Here is a 25,988-nt window from a genome sequence, read left to right as displayed (position 1 = left end):
GACCCTGCAGGTCCTGCATCCAGAAAATCGCTTATCGATGACCCCATAATCCTGTATCCCGCATCTCGATGATCCCGCAGTCTTGTAGTCACAACAGTTCCGCATGGCCCTACAATAATTGATGGGCCATCCTTAAGGAATTACAGGGGTGGGGGGGGGGGGGGAATCGCCGATACTGTTAATAGCGGGGGAGGGGCCGATTTCATTTGACAAAGGAAATGATTGCAAAGATAGGGATGGGTAGGCCCTTTTTATCTCCTCCATGTGGCAGTATGGTTTATCGGATGTTGGGGCCCCGATCGTAATGAATCCCACATGTCGGCCTTGTTAAAGCCCCACATCTCGTAGTCTTGCATGGCCCTTCACAGTCTCGCATGGCCCCCTGCAATACCTAATGGGCCATCCTTAAGAAATTATTGGGGGAAATTGCTGATGTAGTGTTAAATCATTGAGGACAGCCAATTTCATTTAACAAAGGAATTCAAATAAAAACCAAGGCAGGCGACCCCCTTTCTCTCTCCTCCAAGGGGCCACACGACACAATCCCATTGGCCCATATGTATGACTTGTCAGCTGATGTAACCAATGACGTGGTAGTATGGGTGACACATGGCACTCAAATTCGACATTTTTAGGGATCCTATGGGGGCATTTCTGGGTGACACATGTCACCAATCATAAGGTGACATGTGGCAGTGATGATGTCAGCCCCCACAGATTGATGATCGATAGTTGCACAAGTTAAATCGCTCCTCCACCTCAGTATCCCTGGATTGTGATTATAATATATAAGGGTTTTCCTCTCGGATGCAATATATTATGAGATCTGGCCTATAAGGCTCCCATGTCCGGATAGTTGACCAAGCGCTAAGAAATAAGGTAACATGTCCTCCTCCTCCGGGGTTGCGATTGCAATATCTTTGGTGGGCCTGATCCTACTAATTGGAGATCGCAAGTTAGAAAGGGAGACACCAAGTGGTAAAGCGTATCAAGCATTGGGATGCGGTATTCTATGTAACAAAGGAAAAGGGCTCTCGAATAGTAGCTTGAAGGCCTTACCACTCGAGGACTAAGCCCCTGGTTATAGTCCTCGATCATATGAAGGAAATAGCAGAAAGGGGCTAAAATCAAAGGGGGACTAAGGTGCATCTACGCTCATTGTTCTGTAATGTTTTTTTAAAAGAAAAGTCTCGCTAACCTACAACCCCGATAGTATGGCACATGACTCTTAAGGTGGATGGGTTAGCAGCTGAAGTGTTAAATTAAAGCATGGCACAATGGTGCACCAGTAAGGGGGGCTCAGAAAAACTTAATGGCACGGCATGGAGCTCCACTCTGATACCTGGTAAAGCACTACCGAGACAAGCCCCCATTTCTACTCTGCGACAGGCACTTACAGTCGACCCAGTCCCTACTACAGAGAACGAGTCATTCACACAGTAGAGGAAGAAGCGACAAGGAACTGACTGAACAACCAGAAGGATGCATGATGACTGAGACTCAGCTTGACCAAAGGTTTCTATAGGAATGAAGAGGGACACTTCCTCCATCATCGTTCCATTTTCTTTTTCTTTCTCTTTATTTCTGTGATTTCCATTTATCTCTAAGAAGGGATTGAATCCCGAGTGTAATCATTTTTGGAAATAGCGCCTTACATAGGCCGAGACAACTAGTCTAGTAGACAACCGGCTCTAGCTCAGATATTTTGTAAACTGTAATTCCAGCTCCCCCTCTTCTTATAAAAAGGGGGAAGCAACACTTTAACACGAGTTGGCTGGTTCCAGAATTTCTCACCCGCAGGGTCTGAGTTCTGTGATTCCATTTGGTTCTCATATGTTTATTCATGGGGGCTTCACTGATATCGTGGTGAATGTCTGGACTAGTTATTTGGACCCTTTGAGATAAATGGTGTTTCCCTGTTGATTCCAAGCATGATTAATGTGCAACATGTTCCTCTCAGTAATCTCATTTCATTTATGTTTTTCTTTGTTTGAAATAGTATAGTGAATGCAATTGGTTCCTCTTCAATCTATGGGTTTATCTTAACTGCTCATAGAAGACAATACCTATGCTTATCAAAGACCTATATGTGTTATTCACTAGCATTGCAGTATGTGTAAAATTACATATTTACTTGTATTAGTCCAGATCTATGTTAGCTTTTGGCCATCCTTAAGAAATTGTGGGGGGAAATCGTTGATGTAGTGTTAAAATGCTAGGGAGGGCTGATTTGATTTACCAAAGGAATTCAAAGAAAAACCAAAGTAGGCAGCCCCCTTTCTCTCTCCTCCAAGGGGCCACACAATGCAATCCCATTGGCCCATATGTATGATTTGTCAGCTGATGTAACCAACAATGTGGCAGTGCAGGTGACATGTGGCGCTTAGATTCACCATTTTTAGGGGTCCTATGGGGGAATTTTTGGTTGTCACATGTCACCAATCACAAGGTGACACATGGTAGTGATGATGTCACCCCCTGTAGATCAACATCGGCGGTAGCATAGGTTAAAGTGCTCCTCCACCTTAGTCTCCCCAACTTGCGATCACGATATGCAGGGGTTTTCCTCCTGGACGCGATATATTATGAGATCTGGCCTATAAGGCTCCCACTTCCGGAAAGTCAGCCAAGCGTTTAGAAATAAGGTAACAGGTCCTCCTCCTCCGAGGTTGCGATTGCGATATCTTTGATGGGACCGATCCCACTAATCGGCGATCACAAGTTAGAAAGGGAGATGCCAAGTGGTAAAGTGTATCAAGTGTTGGGATGCGATATTCTGTGTAACAAAGGAAAAAGGCTCCCTGGACAAGAACCTGAAGGACTTAACGCTCAAGGACTAAGCCCCTGGTTATAACCCCCCAGTCATATGAAGGAAATAGTGGAAAGGGGCTAAAACCAAAGGGGGCCTAAGGTGAATCCACGCTCGCTATTCTGTAATGTTTTTAAAAAAGAAAAGTCTTGCTTCCCTACAACCTCGATAGTATGGTACAGGACTCTTAAGGTGGATGGGTTGGCAGATGAAGTGTTAAATGAAAGCATGATGCAATGGTATATGAGTAAGGGGGGCTCACGAAAACTTAATGGCACAACATGGAGCTCCACTCTAATACTTGGTAAAGGACTACTGAGACAAACCCCCATTTCTACTCTGTGACAGGCACTTACAGTCGACCCACTCCCTACTCTAGAGAATGAGTCATTCACAAAGTAGAGGCAGAAGCAAGAGGGAACTGGCTGAACAGCCAGAAGGACGCATGATGACTGAGACTTGGCCTGACTAAAGGTTTCCACAGGAACAACAGAGGGATACTTCCTCCATCATCTTTCTGTTTTCCTTTTCTTTCTCTTTATTTCTGCAATTTCCATTTATTTCCAAGAAGGGATTGAATCCTGAGTGTAATCATTTTAGGCAATAACACCTTACATAGGCCGAGACATCTAGTCTAGCAAACAGCTGGCTCTGGCACAAATATTTTTTAAACTATAATTTCAGCTCCCCCTCTTCTTATAAAAATGGGGAAGCAACAATTTAACAGGGGTTCGCTGGTTCCTGAATTTCTCACCGGCAGGGTCTGAGTTCTATGATGCCATTTGGTTCTAAATTGTTTATTCACAGGGGCTTCATTGATATCTTGATGAATACATGGATTGGTTATTTGGACCCTTTGAGATAAATGGTGTTTCCCTATTGATTCCAAGCATGATTAATGTGCAACATTTTCCTCTCAGTGATCTCATTTCGTCTGTGTTTTTCTTCCTTTGAAATAGTATAGTGAATGCAATTGGTTCCTATTCAATATATATATTTATCTTAGCTTCTCATAGAAGACAATACATGTGCTTATCACAGACCTATATGTGTTATTCAAGAGCATTGCAGTACCTGTAAAATTACAGATTTACTTATGAATTTGATTAACCTGTAGGACATGTATTAGTCTAGATCTTTCTTAGCTTTTGGAAAATAATGATACCCATGTCATGTTTGATCTGAAATCTCCTTTTGCACTCCTCTATTTATATAATTTCATTGGAAAACCATAGTTTAGGATTTTGTGTTGTTTACAATCCTATCCATCGAATTCCACTTTCTGCTGGAACATTTTTGCCTAGGATTTTGTTTGTTACATCCCTATGCATCTATTTCCCTGCTTCCTTTCCTTCTCTCTACCATTATGACGACTTCAGTTTTAAGCTGTCTCATTTCCATGTGTCGGACACCAGAGGAAGAAGCCATTTCTCTTGGAGATTACCTTAATATACCCGCAACATTTGGATCCATGAGTTGGCTTGAATCTACCTTAGTGAAGGCTTATTGAACCAAGCCCCTCCTATTACCTTTTTACGTGACACTTGGAGTGTTGATAACTCCTTACAGAAAATCTTCCATGCACTCCTCTAATTAAGATGTCCTAGGCACTGGTCTATAATCAACCCAGAGGTTATCTCTAGGAATCTTTCTCTGTCTCCCGAAGCACTTGTGCCACAGGGTGCTAGATTTACCTACAACAAGACAAAAAATTGCATGAGAACCAATGATGGCCCAATTTTCCAGTGATTTCTATTTTTTAGATGAAGATGAAAAGATTGTTGGAGATTTGAAAGTAATTAAGAAGGTTATGTTCCCCACAGGGAGGCCCATTGAGGATTATATTGACAAAGAAAATTTTGAACACATATATGAATCCAAGTTCCATGAAGCCATTTCTTGCGGGAAGGTAAATCGAGATCCTGATGATGATGAATTGGAAGAATTGAGGCACTTTTCCTTCAAAGAGTTAGAAGGGGAGCAAGCTATACATGATGGGTCTATTATGGATGCTCCACATATAGAGCCATTGAAGTTGCAGAAACATAATATTGGCATTAAGGAGAAACCTAAGCTAGCTTCTATTTGCAATTATTGGGATGAGTAGAGTACAAAAGAAATTTTCGATCTTCTAAAAGAATGTGAATATATTTTCCTTGCTTCAGTTGCAGAACTCTAAGGAATTAAGGGAGATTTAGGAGAAATGAAAATTGTCCTAAAGCTGGATTAAGACCAATGAAACATTGGCCTTATAGATTGAATCCCAGAGTAAAGGAGAAAGTAAAGAAGGAAATATACAAGATGTTAGCATCTGGTTTCATTTTTATGGGTGATGAAGTTGAATGGATCAATCCCATTGTAATTTAAGATAAGAAAGACTGAGATGAAATTTAGGTCTATGTGGATTATCAGAGCCTTAATAATTCCTATGTACATGATCCATTTCCTACTCCTTTTAGTGATGAAGTATTGGATAATGTTGTTGGGAATGAGGCCTACTCCTTTACAAATGGTTTTTCAGGATATCACTAAGTATGCATTGCAAAATAGGATAAGTGCAAGACCACATTCATGACCGAGTGGGGTTCCTATGCCTATCAAGTGGTGTTGTTCAGCCTAAAAAATTCTCTAGCCATCCTCTCAAGAATTTTTATTGTAGCCTTCTGAAAATATATTCACAAATTTTTAGAAGTTTATATGGATGATTGGATGGTCTACAACCTGTTAAAAAAATTCCAGTCTCTTGCAGGAAATGTTTGACCACTGTCAGAAATTGCAGATCTCTTTACATTTGAAAAGGTGTATCTTTGTTGTTGCCTTTGGTACTTTGGTTGGCCACACTGTATGCAAATATGTATTATGCATAAACCTAGCAAAAGTTGCAGTATCCTAAATATTCCACCAACCACTAGTGTCAAGCAGCTATGTTCAACTCTGAGACATACATGTTATTATTGCCGGTTTATTCGTAACTATGCCTTGATCAATGCCCCTCTAGAAAAGTTGCTAAAGATAGCAGAATGATTTGTGTGGATTAATGAATGTGATACTATATCTGATACCATGAAGGAAAAAATTTCCAGTGCTATGATACTAATCTATCTTGATTGGAAAAATGAATTCCATGTGCACATAGATGCTTCTAGAACTGTGTTAGGTGCCATTCTAACCCATCCATGTGAGGGAAACTTACATCATCCTATCTACTTTAATAGTAGGAAGCTCTCTACAACTGATGTAGGGTAGCGCAAGCCCCACGAAACGAGTATGGGGTGCGAAGCCCGAAATTTTGGGTAATATTAGGGTAAAAGACTCTGTGGAAAGCACAGAGCGCGAACTATAGTAGGTTGAGTCAAAGGGTAGTCCGCCAAAAAATAATGTAAAGAAATAGTAATATAGTCAGCCCATGGAGGGATCAGGGGCCAAAGGGAGAGTATAAATAGAGCGTGGCTCTATGAGGGAAAGGCAGTTCTTTTGAAAGATGGAATGTAATGGGTTCTGAAAGGCAATAACTTGAAAACATCTGTAAGTCTGATTTAGGGGAGTAGGGTAGAAGGTAGAGGCTCTGCAGCTGTGTGCGCAGAGGCCTGGTAAGTCTGCAGCTATGTTCGCGGACCCCTGCAGTTGAGTGCATAGGGTGGATTTGGATGTATTGGTGAAAATTGATAATAAAGATAAGTTTCTTTTGAATTCTGTGCTAATTGCATCTTCACTATTTTATGATAAATGAATTATTGTGATTTCTGCATTTGCTATGATTAAATACATGTGAATTGGGTTAATATTGATGCACAAAGTAACCAAAAGTAATAAATGTTTGCTTAAAGACCGCTTTGACTAGATCAAACCAGTAATAAGTGACTCAATATGTAATAAGCGTGACTAGGATATTCTGATCTGTGCAGATCTGGCGCAGTGCAAGGCTGTAGAACAACGCGTTGTCAAACCGTAAAAAGGGTCTTTTTCACCTCTATTTACCTCACATTAACTTATCAACTAGGAATGACTTGTTATCACAAAGAGTGTACTCAGTTTGAGGCGGTCATTTGTCAGAGTAATGCTAGTAGTATAGTGCTCAAGAAAATACAAGAGTAAACAGATGCTTAAGATAAGATCTACTTACATCAAAGCACTTTAAGATTTAAATCATGCATTCAGAAGACTAAGTAAATTATTAGTCAAGGGTACAGTAACAATAACTCATCCCTCTGTAAACTGATGTGACTAAAGACAATCACGGAACATATCATCAACTTGGGAACTAGACAATGAATGTCAATTCTCACTACAGTTTCAGATTGTTCAACGCAATGGCAATGCAAATAACAGGAAATGGAACAACAACTATAATTGAAACAACAACTAGGAAATGGAACAACAACTAGTCTTGATAAACAGTGAAACCTTATTCTAAGGAAATAAAGGAAGCAATTGTATACTACAGAAATCAGAGAGCAATCCTTACTCTAAGAATAAATCAGACAATAAATAGAAATGGAATGGCAACCAATTAGCAATGAGATATAGAACAACGCTTAGAGCCAATTGTGAATGTACAGTAAACCGAAATAAATAACACACACAACACACATTGATATTGAGAGAAACAGTAATTTGACTCCGATACCACAAATATTAATCTCAGTTATAAAGGATAACGATTGCAATTCATAATGGAACAACAATCATAATTAAGTATAAACCATAGATGAATACAGTAATACCAACTTAAGAATATTACAGCCCGGTTACTCTGTAATTGAACAGCAATAACATTCTGTAAAGAAAAATAATGTTACTTCAATAATTTAAAGGAACAACAATGTGTTATGAAGTCAGAATGAACAATACGACATTCTTATTACAGAGAATGATCTTGTAAATATAACAGAGCTATAATATAAAATTACAAAACACACTAGATTACCGATCAAACCTGATAATGAAAACCACACATGAATTAAAGATAATGGTACAAGAGCAAGTGTTCCACCAAGGCCGGGCCCTTAGCCTCTAGGGATACACCACTTCAGATTATTCCAGGATCAAAGATGGAACATCAACCAGATTTATATTAAAGCATCAAAACAGAGTTACAGTGGATCACTTCTCAACGAGAGTCGATGATCAAAGTTTTAAATACAATGAGAAATTACATAAGAGTAACAACAATCGTCCCCCCTTGGGCTAGCAGTGCTACCCCTTTTTATAACAGCCGAGCAGAGATATCAATGATGCAAAAATAGTTAAGATTGCGATCCCTCAGGATCAAAGGATCCTGAGGGATTTCCAAAGTATTAGTTCCTAGTTATCCATTTGTTTTCTTTTGCCGAGTCGATATCTCCTTTTCCTTTCCTTGGATGATATGCCTCAGTTTGGATCGCCTTGTCTGCATATGGTTCCCCACCAAAGGGACAACAGTTAACTGGGCCCTATCTTTTTCTCTAGAACGACAATCTTTCGTTTTTCCCTTTTCCTGCATAAGGAATAGCAATTATTAGTGTTTTTGTGTTGTGTATAAATCTTATCGATTTTTTCATAATTTCTTCTTATTTACCTAGTTCATGATGCAAAGGGATTATGAATTTTTAAAGAACAGATGACAAAACAATCAATAAAACATACGTTCATTAGTACTCCACACACCCCCCTGCTTACTCTTTCTCATGCCCTCATGAAAACATTGTATTTGACATGTAAGGCAGTGAGAGAGTAAGCTGGAGATGAGATCTCATGTGGTGGTCTACAGCCATGATGCCTAACTAGGTGTTCAAAAAGACGGCCTGTCTGGCCCTTAGGCATCTCATACAGGGCTTGGTACCTAGGTGCAGGGTACCAAATAATTGGACTCCTAAACCTATATCCTAACCAAGATGGCCCTGCCCTCAAGATAAGTTCACCATAAAGGCTCAAGCGATTAGCGGCTAACTTAAAGTTTTCATAATTAAATGGTTCCCTGAGTTGGATGTTCAGATTAGAGGTCTGATATCGAAATTTAGTAGCTGCAATGGCAAGGTCGTTGATGGTAAAGAAGTATTCTATCCCTTGCCGATTGATTGCTGTATGAATGGGTCCTAATGCTTCAATCACACCCAGAGTCCTCATGAGACTCCTGTGTTTGTTCCATAACTGTAATGGATCTCTAGGCTCAGCTCTTACCCATAAGTCTAATCCATTTTCTTTTCTTTGGAAGGCATTATAGGCTTTAAGCCATTTGATTTGATTAACCCACAACAATTTATAAAATCATCAATAGTATTAATTTGTATAGGGGCTCCTGCTTTGACAGTCTTAATTTTTAATTGCAAATATCGTTCCATTAAAAACAAGCATAATTCTTAGCAGGGGCTCTGCATGCTAGGACGTTAGTGTACAAAGAGCATAAGGTATCCATCTGCTTGATAACTACATCTAACCTATGAGTTACCTTTGCGACTTTCTCTTCTTCCTTTCGCCATCCTTCAAAAGCCTGGCTTTCGGATAGATTGACATTCCTTAGCTGTTGTTGTAATTATTCATACTTTTCTCGAGAAACCATTTGTTCTGTGAGTTTTTCTACTGCTTTCTGAGCTTGCATCAAACCCTCTCGTAGGGTTACGGTCCTCGGATCGCTATCCCACGTAGTAGTGGCAAGTGGAAAATTTACTTGAATCTTCTTATTGCATTGCCTCGTGCTTATAGTTTGCATTCCTTCAGAGGACTGTGCCTCTGTCTGAACTTCTTTGTCACAGGTCGATATATCATCTATTTGCACTTCAACATGAGCAACAGTTGAATGTTGTTCCTTTTGCTTTTGAACGACAGTCTGCACTTCAACAGGGTTTTGAACGGCGGACTGTTCTTCAACAATGTTTTGAACAACAGACTGTTCTTCAATAGGGTTTTGAATGGTTGGTTGGACGTGGGTCCTCCAAACCTTTTTCTTAGGTGGTCTCACCAAAGTGGTTGCATATCTTACCCCTCAAGTCCTTTTTGCTCTCTTTCTCATTTTCAAAACCCTAATTTGTTGTCGAAGTTGTGCTATCACATTCAGCAATCTTTGCTGTTCTTTTTGTAGTCTTCTAATTTCTTCTGTTTCCTTAGAAAGAACAGTTGTCTGTTTAGTCGGGCCTGGTCTGTCACCTTGGCCAATTCCCTGGTTTTCTTCTTGGGGTGCTCCTTTGCTGTTTTGTTCAGGTTGCTCCGGAGTAAAAACCCTAGTTGGTTCTGTTATTTCCTGGGAGACCTCTTTTTCCACCCCTTCTTCTTTCCTGGAATTCTTCTGGTGTAGTCTGGCTGGGAATGGATTATTCCTCCTTTGTATCACTTTTCTCTCCTATCATACCTTCATCATGAACAGGATGATTCTCTTCTTCTACTTCCCTGTCGTGTAATTCTTCGGGTGCATTCTTGTCTTGAGCAGAATGCTCTTTTGGTTCTTCCTCAATATGGAGGCCTAGCAGGCTGAGAGGTTGGGCATATTCGCCCATAGTGGCCAGAATTTTGGCCAACTCATCCTATTGCAATGGAATATCTTCACGTTGCTCTGTTTCTACCTCCTCCTGCCCAGGCTACTTGGCCTCTTCCTCCATTTCTCCTTCCTCATTCCCTTCCAATCCTTTCCCATTCTCTTCTCCTTCCAATTGCAGTGGTTGCTCATCCCTTGAATCGTCTATCTCCACTGGTTGGCTAGTATCCCCTTGGGAATTTTCCAGCCTCCCTCTAATCCATGCCAATCTAACTGATTTCCTCCATTTCAATGGTCTATCTGGTGTGCTGGCAGTATGCTTACGTTTTGGGGCCGACATAGTCAGTTCCCCTTCTATCATGGAAATTAGCGCTCTGTTGCTGAGCAAGACTGTGGCTAACTATTAGCCGTATTAGCCCATGGTGACTTACTACCGATTCTACATGTTGTGATTTCCTCATACTTCGGGTGACATCATGAAGTAATGAATTTAAAAATGCAGGTAAGTTCACAGAGCATTTCTCTTTTAATACAGCTAAGAGTTTAAGGTGTCGTGGTCTTACCACGTCTTTCCTACCTTCACAGGTGATGTAGCTTTGGATGATCTTCACCAATTCTGCCCACGGTTCGCCCAATGCTACTGGTAGGACTCCCTTTCCTCTGACTGTTAGGTTCTGGCCTTCATCTTGGAAGATCTTCATGATCTTACGTAGTCTTTCCTTATTTAGAGTCCAAACAGGTCCAATGGCTGGAATTCCCGAGACCTCTGCAATTACTTCATCGATGACTGCTATGTGTCTCCCCCTTACTGTGGAGTGATATTCTTGCAAGTTCTGCAAGAATTCTATTGCTACGGTCTCGTTGGATTCATGTAAACGATTAAGATAGACTAACCATCTTGCCCTTGCTAGGATTTCCCGTGCAGCATCAGAGACTGTCAATACCTGTGGTTCTCTTTGAATTGACCTTCCTCCCATGATTTAGCTCACTGTAAAAATGCAGAGACGGCAATGGAATAGCAGGCTGTTCAAACTATTAGAAACACAGAGAAAATAACGAAACAACAAGGCTCGTTCAAATCTTACTAATTGCTGCAGAGTATAATACAGAAATAGCTTAGGAACAACAAGGCATGCAAATTGAAAAACAAGATACCATTAAGCCTTGCTATTCCCAAGTAAAAGTTTGCCGAATAATAGTCTGACTTGTATGCCAGCAAATTATGAGGTTACCTGCTTCCCCCCTGCAATGTGATAGGCCGCCCTTGCCCATCAAATGAGGGAGCGGCGTGTCGACTTGCCATAGTACAGAGTCATAAAGGAACAGTGTATGTCGAAATGCCATGTTTTACAAAAGGAGCAAATTGCTGAAATTGAGGTGTATAGTAGGATCACTTAACAAATAAGAGAATGCTATGATATGATGCGAGGCTGGGAGGATAGGACAGCTGACGTGCACAAAAAGTCTGATGCGGTCATTATCAACTTTTTCCGTCATGATTGGTTGTAATAGATTTTCATGTGTTTAATGGTTCGGGGAAATGATATACATAATCTCATGTGACATATTACAAAGGTATAAGACAAAGAAGGGTGTTAATGATTACTATTGGTGTATAAGGAATGTGACTTCAATACCATTAACAGAGCTCTGTTGCCGATAGGTGTCCATAACCTTGACAGAGTTGTTTATTTCACCCATGGAACCATGATCCTTTGTGTATGCTTAGGAAGTGTTGTACAATGTCAAAATGGAGGCCATTATGTTGGCTTGGTAACCAGTTAAACCATAATGCCATTCACCAGGAAGGAGTGAAAGGTGGGCAGGCCGGCTTGTGATGAGACCTCCTATTCCAATGACTCTTTATTTTTATGATGTGCCTCTTGGATCATATCCCTGGTGTGGTGGCCATAGTGGGAATGCCACTTCACTTTCTTCCTTATGATCATGGTAGGCTGGCTCTTGATGAGACCCCCTATCTTGCATTTGACAACCCATAAGTTATATATTCATTTTTCTCTTTCTTTTTTTATTTTTTATAAAGTACTTTCCTATGTATACACAAAAGGTGGTTCAACACTCCTTAAGAGTAGGAATAGTGGAAGAAGTCTTAACATCTCAATAGAAAAATATACCCTTTGTTCTTATTCCTTAATAGTGATGAAAGAATATTATGGGATTTTTTTTAAAAAAAGAACCACCATGATAAAGATAAGCAATCATATCAGTATTAGTAGGATAATGATAGCAAAAGTGATGGATAGTTGTGTCCTTTCCTCTTTCCTCTTATCAATTCAAAGTAATTTCCTGTAAAAATAGCGATTTTCATATGATTTATTGATTTTAGTATGCTCTAGTTTTGTATCCATTTCATAAGTGTATAACTGTGCTCCAAAAAGACTTGAAATTATCATATATTGAGAAGAACGACAGATGTCCTTTAATTGGAACAAGGAGAACACGCATCAATAAAAGGAATACAAGAATGTTGCTATTTCAAGAAGGAAGAGCAAAAAGTACAAGTGATGTTCCTTTGGAAAAGGAACAACAGAAAATGCCAGTTTTGTTCCTTTGGAGAAGGAACAACAAAAAAACGCAAGCAATGTTCCTTTGGAAAAGGAACAACAAAAACCAAAAGTGTTGTTCCTTTGGAAAAGGAACAACAAAAACCACAAGTGCCGTTCCTTTGGAAAAGGAACAACAAAAACCAAGAGTGTTGTTCCTTTGAAAAAGGAACAATAATAAACGCAAGTGCCGTTCCTTTGGAAAAGGAACAGCAAAGTGAAAAAGGAACAACCAATACAAAAAGTGTTGTTCTTTCAGAAGAGGAACAACAAAATGAATGTTTCAACAGAAAAACAAAAGTGCACACAAATGCTGTCCCTTTGGAAAAGGAACAACAAAAACAAATGTGTTGTCCCTTTTGAAAAAGGAACAACAGAAAAATACAAGCTGAAAGAAAGAAATCAACAAGATAGTGAAGGTGTTGTTCTTTCTAAAAGGAACAACAAAAACAATAGAATTGTTGATTCTTCGAAAAGGAACAGCAAAGTGCAAAAGGATATGTACAGAGAATAATTTATGCTAACAAAGTAAAAGAATTATGTACAAAATGTAAAAACAGTTAAATCACTTTAATGAACCAGAGGTGAGGAAGATTTCTCTTCCTCCACCAAAATTTGCATGTCAGAATCTTCGCGGAATTGCTGGTAGAAGGATTCCCGAGTAAGTGGTTTGTGGTATAGTCGAACTTGGTGGCCATTTACTTTAAAGGTATGTCCAGATCCGTCAATAGTGACAAGAGTAAGGGTGCCATTATCATGTACCTTTTGGATTTCATATGGCCCTAGCCAATGAGTCTGAAGCTTCCCTGGAAAACCTTGAAACTTGGAATCGTATAAGAGTGCCCAATCTCCTTCGTGGAAGAATTTCTTTTTAATGAGAGCGTCATGCCATTTAGCTCGCTGCTGTTGGATTAATGTAGTATTTTGAAGGGCAGAGAGCCTGATCTCATCTAGCTCGTTGATCTACTGTAATCTATTAATCTGTGCCTCGTTTAGATCTAGACCAACTTCTTGTGCTATTCGCAATGTTTGGATTTCGAATTCTATGGGAAAAATGGGTTCCTTTCCGAATACCAATTGGTATGGTGTGTTAGTGTCAGTCTTTCTAGCCTTCCTCCAGTGATCAAATATGCTCTTACAAAGTGGTCTCAGAGTGTCAAGGTCAAATTTTGTCATTTCAGTGAGTCTTCAAGTAAAATTTGGTCACTAGGCATTAGGTCTAGGGTTTGTTTTCACTCTTTTCAAAGTTGTCCAAATGGCAGTCCATGTCATCATTCAGCTGAGTGTATCATCATTCAGAGGGTTGTCATCATCATGTCAAGTTCCATTGGGTCATTTTACAGCTTATTCATGCTTCAGTTGTGCCTTGGTAAGGTCCATTTCCCTCTCCTAGGGTTTTGGAGGTAATTTCTCTTGGATGGTCAAATCATTAGCAAAACTTGTATCCAGATGTTCATACACCTTCCCCTATCCTTCATGTACCTTATTAAACACTTCCCATCACTGAGATTCCCCAAATTCCTCATTTTCCCACAAACCCTAGTTTCTTGCTACAACCTGCAATTTTCTAGGTTGGGCCTGTGTTTTTCCCTTTTGGACCCCTTCCCCTCACTTGATCTCTGAGATTCCACTTTCCCCTACTTTCTAACATCCCTCCCTACTTCCAAAAATTTCCCCAAGAATTTAGAAGCCCCTTATCCCCTTCATTTCGCTTCATTTCGACAAAATCCCTTGTTTCACACATCGGGATAGGTTTTACTCAAATGATGTTTCTGAGCAATAAAAGATGAATTTGGGAAAACTGAGAGGGTTTTTTGTCCAAAACATGCCAAGGAATAAAAACCTCCTTCACTTTTTACACAGGTATAATGGTTTTGGATAAATGTCAAAAATACAATCGCCTCGGGAGAATTGATGCACCTCTGAAGTGACCTTGGGAAAATCAATTTTTCTCCTAGCTTGGTTGGCCAAATAACTTTCTTGATAAGTCAAAGGATAACTAGACAAAAATATCTTTCCAATGAGCTATCATGAGCTCAATTTGAAATTGAGGAAGGCATTCAAAAGTTGACTGCAACAACACTATGCCTTGAGGCAGCCTCATTTGGCACATTTTGACCAGTCTTGGGATATTTGATTTTTTACAAGGAAAATGAGCTCCAAATTGAACAATTCTAGTAGTAGTGGACAATAGACTCAGATACCTTTCCAACGAGCTATCCTGCGCCTGATTTTGACATAGGGAAGGCCTCCAAATGCCTCTTACAAAATGCGCTACGCATTGGAGGTGTGCGCTACGCACTGAGCTGGGCGCTACGCATTGGGCCTCACTGGCCAGTGTAAAAATACACAGGCACTATGCACTGAGGTGTGCACTACGCGTTGGGTTCGGGCGCTATGCACTCAGTCACAGCACCAAAATTTTTTGTTTATGCGGCCAGATCTTATCAAATTCCCTCCAAGTCTTGCAAGTAGGTGTTTCATGGTTGCTCAGTCAATTTGAAATTGTTTGTAGTGTGTTTGAGGGGGGAAATGTGATGTATTGGGTGTAAAAAAAAATGAAACCCTAGGCTCATACAAAAATCATTCTTTAGGGTTTTAAAGGACATGTGGGTGGCCAGTGAAGATTTTTCCACTCTCCCTTGATGAGACACAGCTCCATACTCATTTGTAAGATTTTTGCCAACATCACAAAGGGTACATTTCATACTTTTGTTTGTTTGCCAAAACTGTCCTTGTGATCAAAACAGTGACTGTTTCATGTCCAATACACTGAAACAGAGCATTATCATTATGGCATAATTATAATGTGTTTCGGTTAGCTTTTGAGTATGCATTGAAATTGTAATTTCACCACACCTACAACCTACATATTGCAGACATTGTGTTTTTAGAGCCATGTCAGACACAGATTCAGTTTATAAGCAGGAGGTAGAGGCTAACTGAGAGTTTTGGCTTGAGAGGGTCAACATCCACTTGGAGGAGTTGTTGGTGAAGGCCAATAGAGACAAAGACATGCTTCGTCACATGAAAAATCATTATTGGGCTCGCATGCATGTCGGCAAAGCAAAAATGAAGATTTTGAAAAGGAGGTTGAGCAGAGCACTAAAACGGCGAAAGAGGCTGGATCCACTTTGAGTTTTGGCCGAGGCTTCACTGGCTGAGCATGATACATGATGGAGGGTCTTCGCTCCGAATTTGAGCAAATTTAGAGAAATTTTTTTCATTTTGAAATTTTTGGTCCCAAAAACAGTTTTTTTCAGCTGTACAATTAGCGCGTCGGCGCGCTCGCTTTTGATTGGGACACTTGCTGGAGGAAAACTTTGTATTTTTGGATTTTTCATGGTAAGTTATGCATGCTCAGTTATTTCTGAAACATTTCATCAAGTTCTGGATGATCAAAAGGCTCAAAAACACCATGAATACCACCTTGCTGCCACCTTTTGCAACAACAGGAAGTAGTTTTTGGAGAATGCAGTTTTGGAGGGGCAAATGAGCTCCAAATTGAAACATTCCACTTAGGTTGGAAAGTAGACATCCAGGGCTTTCCAACGAGCTATCATGAGCTCAATTTGGATGTCGGGAAGTGCCCCAAAAATAGGCTGAAAGGTGTGCTACGCATAGAGATTAGGTGCGCTACGCATTGAGGTTTTTGGTCAATTTTTCACTTTCCAGCTCAGAATTTCGGCCAGTCATGACCAGTTTCACCTCTTAATGTGATTCTTGACCTAGATTGATGTAATTTAATGTACATGATGTAAATTTGGTACTTATTTACCTATTCTAGATGATTCATCCACAAAATAGCAAAAATTTAATGTAATGAATCAGTTTCCTAGCATATAGGGGTTAGTTGTTTGATTACCTAGATTTCAGTTCCTTGTTTAGAATTGGTTGAAATTGCTCCTAGAAGGAGGAGCTCGACCCCTAGAGGTTAGGGAATGGGTTAGCTTGGTCTATATTATGTAAATTTTCAGTCAGTAGCAGGGGTTGGACTCTTGGGAAGATTTTGGACACTATTGTACATATTTTTTCATATTTGGGCTAAGGAAAGATCAGAGATTTTGCAGCACCTGTTGGGATCCTTGTGGCTTTGTGTGTTGATGGTGTGTTTATTTCTATAATTGTAAGTTGTTAATGTGTATCATTTTCCTTCTTTCATCTTCTGCAATTGAACAAATGAAGTGTTAAGGTAGAATCCATAGATTGTTATGCTCTGCCTTTAAGTTTGTTTGATTTTCCATGTTTTCGTCAGTTTGAAGAGGATCCATATTCTCTTTTGCCCTCTTCAACTCCTTGTCATTCTGATCCATCCATACACCTAATCAAAGGCATCAAGACTATTGCCTACCTCGCCCCAACTCGATTTCTGCAAAGATCTGACCTCAATCCCCGCACCCAAAATTGGTTTTCCCATTTCTCCAACAAAAAACTCAAAAATCTAAAACAAACTTTCCTATTTCTTTATTAGCCTAAAATCAGTATTAAATTTGAGTCATCTCAGACCCTTTGAAGACCTTTTGCCGAGATAGACCTAGAGAGAGCCCTCTCCTGTCCTCGTAGGGCTAGCTACGAGGCTGAGCTTGGTTTGATGTGGCCTCGAGTTTTTCCTTCCTCATCCTGAGGCAGATTTGAGTGCTAACATGGTGAATAGCTAGTAGTGCTTCTCCATGTTGTTCTGTAAGCCCACAAGGCTTCTGGTAATCTTGCAGCCCAATCACGTCTATGTGACGCAATGGTTTTTGTCAAGATTGCTTCTATTATTTTATTGCTGCTTTCTACTTGACCGTTTGCCTGTGGGTGGTATGGAGTAGATATGATAGTTTTTTAGTGTTGCAACAATCTTGTTACCAACAAACTGTGGTCCACCATCTGTAATTATATCTCTTGGAAGCCCATATCGCACAAATATATGGAACAGGAACTGTATGACCGAATCCTTTGTAGCTCTTGGCAATGCCTCTGCTTCAACCCATTTGGTGACATATTCTGTTGCTACCAGAATATATGTTTTCTGGTTCGAGGATGGGTTAATTGGACCAATGAAATCGAGTGCCCATCACTCGAATGGTTCAGTAACTAGCTGTGGATTCAAGGGCGTTTCGTCAGACTGACTAGGGCGTCCTGTTCTTTGGGAACTGTCACAAGCTTGAACGAACTTCTTTGCATCTTTGAATATTGTGGGCCAATAATAACCTGTTTGTAGCACCTTATGTCCAGTTCTCTGATCGGCAAAGTGTCCGCCACATGGTCTGTCATGACAAGCTTTCAAAATATCAAAAATTTCATCCTCCTGGATGCATCTCCTGATGTGCATATTTGCTCCTGTATGGAACAGGTAGCCCCCAATCCAGGAAATCAAGCACTTCGCTGGACAATCTGTTTTCGTTCATTGGGGTCAGATGTTTCGATAATTTTCCTACTGCTAAGTAATTCACAACATCAACATACTAGGGTGTTTTTACAGTGACAGCGAACAGATGCTCATCTGGAAATTGATCTTCAACTGCTGTTGCATCCACAGGTTTGGGCATCCGTGAGAGAAAGTCAGCTACATGATTTTCTTTTCCACGGTGGTCCTTGATTGTGATATCAAATTCTTGCAATAAAATCAGCCATCTGGTTATTCTACCATTTGTGATCGGTTTATTTGCTAAATACTTTATGGCAGAGTGATTTGTATACAAGATAATAGGATATCTAGTAATGTAATGCCTAAACTTATTGACAACATGTTTTACAACTAGAAATTCCTTTTCACTAACGGTATAATTCAATTCAGCAGGGGATAAATTCTTGCTAATATAATAAATTGCATATGGTTTTTTATCTTCTTCATGCCCAAGAACTGCTCCAATAGCTGTATCTGAGGCATATGATGAAATTTGAAATGGTAGGTCCCAATTTGGTCCTCTAAGGACTGGGGCTGTTGACACAAGCCTCTTCAGATCCTAGAAAACATGGTCACATTTTTTTGTCCAAAGAAAGTCAACATTACCTGTCAATTCATATAGAGGTGCAACAATATGTGAAAAATGTTCTATAAATCTTCTATAGTAACCAGAAAATCCAAGAAAACTACATACGTCTGTTTGAGTGGTGGGAGTGGGAATTAGTAAAATTATTTGAATTTTGGCTGGGTCTACCTGTATGCCAGCTACTGAGATATAATGGCCTAGAATAAGTCCTTCAGTGATCATCATATAAAATTTTTCATGGCTCAAACAGAGCCTAGTGGCAATGCAGCGTTGGAGAACTTTTTCCAGTGTGTCCAATGCTGGATCAAAATTGTCTCTGTATGGTGTAAAATCATCCATGTATACTTCGAGTCCTTCATTTATTAAGTCTGAAAAGATGCTGAGGATAGCCCTTTGAAATGTGGCAGGAGCATTGCATAAACCAAAAGGTAAAACTATGTAGGAAAATGTTCCCCAAGGACAAGTAAAAGTGGTTTTGTCTTGGTCTTCAGGGGCAATTTGAATCTGATTGTATCCACTGAAGCCATCTAAGAAAGAAAAGAATTTCTTTCCTGCCAGAGTGTCTAATACTTGGTCAATGAATGGAAGGGGAAAGTGGCCTTTTTGTGTTGCCTTATTTAATTCTCTATAATCTACACAAATCCTCCACTTCCCATTCTTCTTTGGTACCACGACAAGTGGAGAGACCCATTTACTATTGGAGATAGGATAGATGAAGTTCACATCTAAAAGTTTTTGAAGTTCAGCTTTTACAATGTATTTTAGATGAGGATTAAGTCTCCTTTGTGGTTGGCGAACAGGTCTCACATCTTTTTCTATGTAAATGTGGTGTGTACATAACTAGGGATCAATTCCTTTCATATCAGGATAGTCCCATGCAAATGCTTCTTTGTATTTTTTCAATAATTGGATGAGCTTCTCTTCTTGTTCGGGAGTCAGGTTGGCATTAATGTTTAAAGTCTTTCCTGGGTCAATTTGTACAATTTTACTATTTGAGACAGAGGTAGTAGGTATTATTTAATCGTGTGTATCTTTAAGAGGATCTTCTTCTAATTCATTATCAAATGCTGCTTCTATCATGTGACATTGTATGCGGGATTTGGTTTCAGTTTGGCTAATAAAATTGTTAATGGAATCATCTTCTGTTTGGTCTTTGAAATTGAAGGCCTCTTCTATGGTTAATGGAGATCTAATATTTTCTGTAAGGTATGATACAGGATGCTTTTTAGTTTTTATTATTGTGACACTTGGCTGTGCTGGGGGATATAAAGCTAGATTCTTGATATTTGTCCCCCTAGCTATGGTCATACTACCTTGTTGGCAACCAATATAAATATCGGCAGTTGCAAGCCAAGGTCTGCCTAAAATCAACAGATGTCCATCGAGTCGATTTTTGGGGTTTATTGTCAAAAAATTGGCCGGATACTCCCAGGAGTCAACGGATACCATGACATCATGTAGTGTGCCTTCTGGCTGAACCACAGATCAGTCAGCTAGTTCTAATAAAGCGGAGGTCGGTTCTACTAATGTAATGCCCAGTTTTCGGAAAGTGGTGGTTGTTAAGATATTAATTACAGCTCCTAGATCAACTAAGGCATTTGAGAAGGTTTGTCCATTGATTTGTACGGTTACTATTGGATTTCCCGGGTCTTCGTATTTAATGGGTGTTTCTTTCCCTGATAATAAATTGGATAGAGTGTCGACTACTTGGACTTTTAGGTTGCTTGTTATTTTCCTCCTTGGTTTCTTTATACATAGCTCTTTGATAGTATTTGCATATATTAGAATGTCTTGAATGGCTTGGAGGAGTGGGATTTTTATGTACAAGTTTTGTAGTTCTCCCAGAATGTCAAAATCAGAGTATTATATAGGTCGAGGTATAATTAAGTGTTCTGGGAATGGAGGAGAGGATGTGGTTGTTGGATTATGAATTTGTTGTCTGGTCACTTCCTCTTCTTGTGGCGGTTGTTCCATAGGTAATTGATTTTCAACTTGAGTTGTTTTATCTCCCTCTGTTTCAATGATACACCTAGATCTTAATTGAAGATCATTACACTCCCTTAGATTAGTTCCTATCTCTGGTGTCTCAATTATTTGAATGGATTGGACCGGTCTATTATTTGGATTGGGGTTGGGTTGGGCTGGGAGTTGCGGTCTTAAGTTAGGCTGGGGGTTTTGTTGTAATGCTGGCAGTGTAGGTTGAGGGAGTGGGATGGTTCCTACTAGTTGATTCATTGGTCTTTTCCAGTTTGTCTGCTAGGCTTGACTCTGTGAAGTAGGAGGAGCCCATTGTGTTGGATATGCATTGTTTTGCCAATATGGTGGGGTACAGCGAAAATTTGGCCAATTGGGTTGGCTTGCTTGATTCGGCCATGGATATGATGAAGGAAATTATTGGTGTGACCAATTTGGGAAGGGAGGTTGATTTTGCCACATTGTATTATATTTTTGAGCATGATATTGTGGAGGCTGAAAAGAAGAAGCTGGGTCTGAAAACATACCTGATTGTCGCGGCTGCCATTGATGACACTGATTAAGTAGATACACCGATTCTGGCTCTTCTTTTGCTTCCTTGTATACTACTTTCAATCTAGGAAGTGACGGGCAGCTCTCTGTGGAGTGGTATTTTGTACAAATGGTGCAAACTTGGACTGCATATAATGGACACTCATTATGGCTGTGTTTCTTTGTGCATCTGGGATAGAAGATTGCCAAATTTTGTTCTGCTTTTGCTTGCTTTTGTTTGGCCTGCATAATATCAAGTTGTGTTGTCAGTGTCCCCAATATGTCAGTTTTAAAATTTTCTAATAAATTTCCAATTGTTGCACGAGTTACTCCTTATGCTGAAGTTCTGTTATCTCTTATAAACCGATCATGTTCTGTTGGTTTTAGCCTTGTGCTACCTCTCGAGCTCCTGATACATAAATCAATAATGTCAGCAAAATTTTCCTGCTAAATATCTCCTTTCCCCATAATGTTTAGTGTTTCAATCCATTGTTCCTTCATTCCCCTAATTAATGTTGTTTTTAATACATTATTAGGTAAGGGTAACAGTGCATAAGGAGATCTTTGAAGATTGTATTGGAAATGCTCTACATATTCTTCAAATGTTTCATTTGGTCTAGCTACCATCTGAAATGTTTCATCTTTTAACTCTTTAGACCTGCAATAGTCCTGATATTTTCTTAGAAAAGACTCTTTCATTTGGTCCCAATTATTTATAACACCACCACCTAATCCCATACACCATCTTAGGCAGCCCCTTTTAATGTGGTCGGAATTTCAATTTCTGGGGGTTGGTGGTATAGTCATATCCTCTACACAACACGTCAAATTCGAATAAAAATGCATCCAGATCTTCTGATGTAAGGCCATGGAATGTAGGGATATGCTGGAGAGGAATTTATTTCATAGGTGCATTAGCTGCAGTATCCACAATGGGGTATTGCAGTGTAGAGGTTTGGGTGTTTGGTTGGTTCTGGTCCATTTGGTCAAATATATGCCAATAACCTTCTGGGATGTCTAGGAGGGTATTCCTAGGTTGTCGAGGGGAATGGCTCTAACGGGAATGGCCTTAACAACACTTCCTTTATCTGGGATGATGAGAGTGTCTAATGTCTGGGAGGGTTCAGGTTCTTGAATTTCTTCAACTTCGTTATAAATGATTTTTGCAGCACTTCCCTTATCTGGGCTGCTTAATGGCTGTATTACCCCAAGAGGAGATTTTGGTTCTTCAGTTTCTCCTGTTTCTCCTCTTCCTTCACAAAGATTACTAAGGTTCCCTTCTTGTAATGATTTTGGGCTAGAATTTTCAATTTCTTGAAAATCTTTCTCTTCGGTTTGACTATGCACCTCAGCAAAGGCTACAGATGGTGATCCTGTGGCCTGAAGGGAACTAGTAGGCTGTCTAGAAGCAACTTTTCTAGGTCCTACTAAAGGCTGAGATTCTGATTTTTTAAGGATTTCGTCTATAAAGGTCGATCGGCCAAGGGTCACCGGCCCCTTACCTTTATCGGGCTTGGGTAGAGGTTTGGGATTCTTTTCAAGATTTTTATGCTTAGTCATGCACTCAAATCAACTGCTAATTTCTACCCAAACAAAATAGCAACAAATCTTCAGGAAAGTGGGCAGGGGAGCAGGGCTATTACATACTCCACACGCAGGTTCTTACCTTCGTTTTTAAAACCCAGTTCTTTCCTAATAGGTTCTTACACTATTTTGGAAAAGAAACAAATGGCTACACTCTTCCTCGGCAACGGTGCCAAAATATCAAACCGTAAAAAGGGTCTTTTTCACCTCTATTTACCTCACATTAACTTATCAATCTAGGAATGACTTGTTATCTCAAAGAGTGTACTCAGTTTGAGGTGGTCATTTGTCAGAGTAATGCTAGTAGTATAGTGCTCAAGAAAATACAAGAGTAAACAGATGCTTAAGATAAGATCTACTTACATCAAAGCACTTTAAGACTTAAATCATGCATTCAGAAGACTAAGTAAATTATCAGTTAAGGGTTCAATAAAAATAACTCATCCCTCTGTAAACTGGTGTGATTAAATACAATTAAGGAATAGATCATAAACTTGGGAACTAGACAACGAATGTCAATGCTCACTACAGTTTTAGATTGTTCAACGCAATGGCAATTCAAATAACAGGAAATGGAACAACAACTATAATTGGAACAACAACTAGGAAATGGAATAGCAACTAGTCTTGATAAATAGTGAAACCTTATTCTAAGGAAATAAAGGCAGCAATCGTATCCTACAGAAATCAGAGAGCAATCCTTACTCTAAGAATAAATCGGACAACAAATAGAAATGGAATGGCAACCAATTAGCAATGAAATATAGAACAACACTTAGAGCCAATTGTGAATGTACAGTAAACCGAAATAAATAACACACACAACACACATTGATATTGAGAGAAACAGTAATCTGACTCTGATACCACAAATATTAATCTCAGTTATAAAGGATAATGATCGCAATTCATAATGGAACAACAATGTCAATTGAACAACAATCGTAATTAAGTATAAACCATAGATGAATACAGTAATACCAACTTAAGAATATTACAACCTAGTTGCTCAATAATTGAAGAGCAATAGCATTCTGTAAAGAACAATAATGTTACATCAATAATTTAAAGGAACAACAATGCATTATGAAGTTAGAATGAACAATACGACATTCCTATTACAGAGAACGATCTTGTAAATATAACAGAGCTGTAATATAAAATAACAAAACACACCAGATTACCGATCAAAGCTAATAATGAAAACCACACACGAATTAAAGATAATGGTACAAGATCAAGTGTTCCACTAGGGCCGAGCCCTTAGCCTCCAGGGTACACCGATTGAGATTATTCCAGGATCAAAGATGGAACAACAACCAAATTTATATTAATGCATCAAAAAAGAGTTACAGTGGACCACTTCTCAACGAGAGTCGATGATCAAAGTTTTAAATACAACGAGAAATTACATAAGAGTAACAACAACCGTCCCCCCGGGCTAGCAGTGCTGCCCCTTTTTATAACAACCGAGCGGAGATATCAATGATGCAAAAATAGTTAAGATTGCGATCCCTTAGGATCAAAGGATCCTAAGGGATTCGCTAAACTGTTAGTTCCCAGTTATCCGTTTGTTTTCTTGTGCCAAGTCGATATCTCCTTTTCCTTTCCTTGGCGAATACACTTCAGTTTGGATTGCCTTGTCTGCATATGGTTCCCCGCCAAAGGGACAACAGTTAACTTGGCCTTGTCTTTTTCTCTGGAATGAAAATCTTTCATTTTTTCCTTTTCCTGCATAAGCAATAGAAATTATTAGTGTTTTCGTGTTGTGTATAAATCTCATCGATTTTGTCATAATTTCTTCTTATTTACCTAGTTCATGATGCAAAGGGATTATGAGTTTTTAAAGAAAAGATGACAAAATAATAAATAAAACATACCTTATTCAGTACTCCACACGCGTGAGCCCCGACCCACATCTAAGACATCCATAGAGTGCGGAAACCTGGTTCCAACACTCTCCCCTACTACCTCGGGTGAGACCTCAATCCATGCTTCGCGGGTTGTTGCCAAAAGAGCTGGTAGCTGAGGGATTTGTTTGGCTAAATAATTCTTCCGAACCTTGTTCAAGCCCAAATAAGCCAACAAATGGTTCCATTGATGGGACTGGGATCTGCCTAAGGGGTGTCTAGTGTGAAAGGCGGGGACGCTAGAGGAAAGAGCGATGAAGGATCAGGATGGTAGTAATGGTGAGCGCCATCTAGTTACCAATATTCAAGGGAGCAGGAAGTGAAGATCCGGAAAAGTTTTGGTTTGTATTGAATTCAGTATGGAACATGCAGCAGATCATGGATGATAATATCAAGAAAAGCATCTTAGTCAACACTCTATAGGACTGAGTGCTAACATGGTATATGAAGTATTCAAGCATCGACCCAACGACGGGGATAGCAGACATCTACATGGAGTTAAAAAAGGAGTTCAGCCGGCCAAAATCAGAGTCACAGTCGGTCGTAGGATTCAAATAAATCACAATGATGCCTGGTGAGACCTCGTGGGATCTGGATCAGAGGTTAAAAAGCACTATTCGCGAAGCCAACATGACCTTGATGGATGCACAACACCGTGCTTGGTTTATCGCATCATTAACACCATATCTGAAATCAGCTTTGTCACAACAGAAGATCTCAACCCAAGTAGAAGCGCTGGAGGCAGCAATGCGGCTGCACAAAACCCTGGTACAGGACCCAGGGTTGGGAGTTTAGTGAATCCAAGCGTAGGTCCAAAGTTTGTGTTTGGAAATACAAAATTTAAAACAAGACCAGGCGCTGGAAGTTCGGGAAGAAGTTTGGTGCATCAAGTGTAGGGGCTAGGGACATGATAAAGACCATTGTCCAGCCACGGTAAACTTTGTGGTCATGGGGGGACCAACACCATTGCAACCAGAGGCACAGGCAGGGCCGAGTGTGATCACCCCACTCTGGTGTGCAATTTGTCAAGTAGGAGGAAAACACAACATGGATAATTGCCACCTGTTTCCGAAATACAATCAGACCCCCTAGTAGCTCTTTTGCAACTTTTGCAGATCGGTGGGTGATGAGGATAGAGATTGCCGAATGTTGGTGGATCAAGAATCTGCCTACCGAATACAGATTGCAGAA

The sequence above is a fragment of the Pinus tabuliformis genome, chromosome J (genome assembly GCF_031772625.1).
Source record: "Pinus tabuliformis cultivar Carrire ecotype Pingquan chromosome J, CPIR1, whole genome shotgun sequence".
Taxonomy (NCBI): domain Eukaryota; kingdom Viridiplantae; phylum Streptophyta; class Pinopsida; order Pinales; family Pinaceae; genus Pinus; species Pinus tabuliformis.
Note: the sequence above shows the minus strand (reverse complement) of the source record.